Raw genomic sequence first — 4626 nt, forward strand, 5'->3', positions numbered from 1 at the left:
TCCTCCATTTTTATTGACATTTGGGTGGAATTCCTCCATTTTTATTGACATTTGGGTGGAATTCCTCCATTTTTATTGATATTTGTGTGAAGGTCCTCAATTGTTATTGATATTTGGGTGGAGTTCCTCCATGTTTACCTGTGTGGAGGAGGCCACCACCTTTGTACTCCCACCTCTACCTTTTGTCTATGAAGGTATCCGCCATCTTTGTACTCCACGCCTCCCTCCATTTCCCGTTGACGTTGAACGAGGCGGACATTTTGTTTCCGTAAATGCGCCTGAATAAAGTTATTTTTTTTTTCTTCTTTCCTGCCTTTGAACGCGCCACCATTCCAGTGCCTTCTGCCGGGCGGGCGTGGCTAACACTGTCATCTCCGATTGGGCCTTGGCTTTGTCAGTCACGGGAGGTGGGGCGGAGCTGTGACTAGCGATTGGCGGGGAGTAGAGGAGTGGGCGGAGCGGGCAGCACTGAAGGCTGTGATTGGACAGGCTGCCGGCGTTTATATCCAATAGACTGGCGTTTTGTTGGTCCAGTGTCGCAGCCTCGAGGTCTAAGCGGGTGTTCATTGTCCGGGAGCGTGTGAGGAACTTCCATCGGAAACATGAGGTGAGGGAAGGCCGGGGACGGAGCCGAGCGTGCTCCGGGGGGGGTTAGGCGGGATGGCGGCTCGGGTGGTAGCGGCCGGCTCCTCCATTCATTGTTCCCCGTCCTCTGTACCGGGGGACGGAGCGGCGTGGTCGGCCATTTTCTGAGCCGCTCATGTTGGGGGGGGCCTCGGCGCGGAGCCTCCCGGGACAAAGAGCGGGCCTCGCAAAGTTCAGTGCGGGAGGGCCCGACACACAGCAACTCCGCGCCGCTTTTATGTGTCTCGTCCCCGCGAAAAGCGGAGCGGGCGGGCGCACCACGCGGGGTGGTTCGTAGGAGGGGGGCAATCTCCGTGTTTCTAAAAAGAGAACCGATGCGGGCGGGCCCCTACATGCAGCACAGGGGACTATTATTTATCATATTTTTTTGTTTCGCATTCAGCGGCTGGGTAAAAAATGGTGCGGTCGGACCTACCACGAATGTATAAAAAAAAATTTTGTTTCACGTCTGGCGGCCTGTTACAAAACGCGGGCGGGCACGTAATATACCAGACTTTGTTTTTAAATTTAATGTTTCGCATCAGGCTGTTGGGTAGTATAAAAAAAAAAATGCGGTCGGGCCCTTTAATGTAATGAGGCCCTGCTCACTAGGTGGAGGGGGGTGTGTGTTTTTTTTTTTTTTTTTTTTTTTCTACCAACTTTATAAACAGGCCATAATGCAGCATTATTGGAGTGTAATGTTGTGTGTTCTAAAAGTGTGTGGTGCATTTTTTTTTTTTACCACCCCTGCAAGACAAAGGTATAATGGGCCAGTATGCACAGCACTGTGCATTACTTCCCTGAGGACGGAGCCCCCTGCACCCCCCCCCCCCGTTCATCACTCCCGGAGTTACTTACGGGTGTCGCAGGGGGGGGGGGGTTTAAATGGTCGGAGCCACAATGACGCCTCGCATATGCGCCGGTGATGTTGGCCTATACACAGGGGGTATCTACTGAACCCGTGATGGAGACCTTTGGCACCCCCTCCAGAATTTTTTGGAACTACGTTTCCCGTGATACTCGTGCAGTGTAGAGGAGCATCATGGGAAATGTAGTACCAAAACATCCGAGGGTGCCGAGGTTCTCAATCGCCGTCCTAAACGGTGCTGGTTTTAGGAGATGTATCTGGGGTAGCTGCAGGAAGGCCTGAGTATAAGCTTACCTGCACCAGACAGTGTGGTGTAAAGGTTTACAACACACTTAAAGGGAAAGTTTATAACATATCAGTTTTATGTTTGCTCCGTTCAACCCCCCCCCCCCAGAGCTGTGTGTGTCAATGAGCCATCACACCACTAGCCGGTGTTGTGCCGTATAGTGTCCGGCCATGATATAGTGTCCGCCCCGTACTGCGCATGCGCAGTACGGAGCAGACGATGCTTCGGAAAATTTCCGAAGCTGAACTACGCCTTGAGTGGAGGTGGCCCCCACCATCCAAGCTGACATGGGGTTGTGAGTATTAAAGGGCCCCTCGCGGGCGCTCTTTGCTCGCCACGCTTCGGGCTCGGCCTCGCTGCGCTCGGCTCTTTTTTTTTTTTTTTATTCCTACTCTATGTCCACTTGGATAGTGGGGCTAGAACCTGGACTCACGGCGCAGGCGCCGTTCATCCTCTGCAATTTTCGGAATCTGTGTTGCTGTGTACTGCGCAGTACACAGCGGACACTATCCGATGGAGGACGTTATTAGACAAGACAACGGCACGCTGAAGTGTGGAGCGTCTTGGTGACCTGGGGTTCGCCAAGCCTTGTTCCAAGAGCTTCCATGGGGTAATGGCTGCCAAAGATGAGATGCTGGCAACTATCACACCGCAGCCTCACCCAGACTCAGATAAAACCCATTACAAGACCTACCATGAACTCAACATTTTATTTTTTACTATATAAATACAAATATAAAAAAAGACAATACATATACTCTCTATAATTATTATTTTTTTATTAATGTAGTAAAAAAAATTTAGTTCCTGGTTTGTCTTGTATTGGGTTTTGTCTGGGTGAAGATGCGGTGTGATAGTTGCCGGCACTGGGGGGGGGGAGGAGGGGAGACGAGAGTGATGACGAGGGTTCCATGTGTCTAATCACTGATTTTCTGTCTCCAGGGGAGAACGAGGCCGCGGAGGACGGGGACGTTTTGGATCCAGAGTGGGACCTGGCACTGGGTAACTGTCTTCTCCTTCGTTGGGCTTCATTTTTTGCATCGGTTGTTGTTTTGGCTGGTCGGTCTTTGCGTTTCATGGCCAACCTTGGCATTGGCTGTGGTATGCTACGTACAGGAAGCCCAGATGTTCTTTGGAGACACAGTAGACCTCCTGAGGTGTCCTGCCCCAAGACGAGGCCAGAGACTGAGCACCAGCTGATAAAGGTTGTATGGCCCCCCCACAGGGGGAGAACCTTGGCGGCTCTTTGTGGCTCCTCTGGACCTTCTCTAATGGACTCTTCCTTTCTGTCCTGGGAGGACCAGGTGGCATTTGATCCTTTAATGGTAGAATGACTTGCTTCCTATAAGTTTTGGGTTTATAGGGGGGAGGGTGGTGTCACTTCTATAAATATCCCTGTGATGGGTATCGGGACTTCTGGTAAGCCAGTTTCTCTGGGCTCATTCTTTGGACCTTCACAGCTCACCAGTATCTCGGATAGGCTGAGGGCTCGCTCTCCTCTGTGGTGATACTCGCATTTTCTCCCAGAGACTGCTGTTCATGGATGCAAGACCACCACATGCATTCACCTTTGGATGGGGGTGCTTTAATAAAAAAAAAAAAATTAACTTTTACCACTTGTAAAAGTGATCCAGCGGCTAATAAGCTGCTTGGATTGCGGTTACAAGAGATCTGACTGTGTCTCTAAACCTGCTGCTTGTCCATAGCAAGGATAAGTGTAGAAAACTGAATGTCCCGGGCATCTGGTGATGGGGATTGGACATCCCAGTTTGTAGTATGTGTTTGTGTTGGATATGATGGGGATACAGTCCTTCTAATGGTAACGCCTCTATTAACCCTAATTGCATCAAGATTGGAGTTGGGGGGTGACCAGGTCCTGTGATGTTTTCAAATCTACTGGAGGATGGCGGGGTGGTGGTGACCCTGGATGGCAAGTCTACTGAAGGAAGTGGTGGTTAGCGGTGGCCTTGGATGGCAAGTCTACTGGAGGACGGGGTGGTTTACTGGTGGCCTTGTGGCGAGTCTACTGGAGGGTGGTGGTGGCCTTGGCTGGCGAGTCTACTGGAGGGTGGTGGTGGCCTTGGCTGGCGAGTCTACTGGAGGGTGGTGGTGGCCTTGGCTGGCGAGTCTACTGGAGGGTGGTGGTGGCCTTGGCTGGCGAGGTCTACTGGAGGGTGGTGGTGGCCTTGGCTGGCGAGTCTACTGGAGGGTGGTGGTGGCCTTGGCTGGCGAGTCTACTGGAGGGTGGTGGTGGCCTTGGCTGGCAGTCTACTGGAGGGTGGTGGTGGCCTTGGCTGGCGAGTCTACTGGAGGGTGGTGGTGGCCTTGGCTGGCGAGTCTATTGGAGGGTGGGGGTGGCGGTGACCTTGGATGGCGGGGTGGCGGTGGCCTTGGCTGGCGAGTCTATTGGATGGCGGGGTGGCGGTGGCCTTGGCTGGCGGGGTGGCGGTGGCCTTGGCTGGCGAGTCTATTGGGTGGCGGTGGCCTTGGCTGGCGAGTCTATTGGATGGCGGGGTGGCGGTGGCCTTGGCTGGCGAGTCTATTGGATGGCGGGGTGGCGGTGGCCTTGATTGTTAATTGTCAGTACAGTTCCTCTACATGTATATCTTGATGGACATCTATCTTGGGGCGCTGTAACACTTTTTTTATCGCTCTTTAGGTTCAGGCCCTTTGTCCCCCACATTCCATTTGATTTCCATGTGGTGAGTATCTCCGCTTTTCATTTTTTTTATATAAAATATAGAAGGGTTCTCTTCTCTTCCTAAACCGTTTTGTTCTTTTCTCCATCAGTGTGAAATGGCGTTCCCCCGCGTCAAGCCGCCCCGGATGATGCCCCCTTCAGTGAATC

At 52.3% G+C, this 4626-nt stretch overlaps 1 long non-coding RNA gene across 1 annotated transcript; it reads left to right on the top strand.

Moving 5' to 3' along the window:
* The first annotated feature begins 449 nt into the window (after positions 1-449).
* On the top strand, positions 450-4626 carry LOC143942533 (uncharacterized). The gene is made up of 4 exons (XR_013264800.1): positions 450-607; positions 2721-2780; positions 4438-4480; positions 4569-4626. It is a non-coding gene; the product is annotated as an uncharacterized LOC143942533 (long non-coding RNA).

The sequence above is a fragment of the Lithobates pipiens genome, unplaced genomic scaffold, assembly GCF_037356315.1.
Source record: "Lithobates pipiens isolate NorthernLeopardFrog02 unplaced genomic scaffold, aLitPip1_a1.2 Scaffold_30, whole genome shotgun sequence".
NCBI classification, from domain to species: Eukaryota; Metazoa; Chordata; class Amphibia; order Anura; family Ranidae; genus Lithobates; species Lithobates pipiens.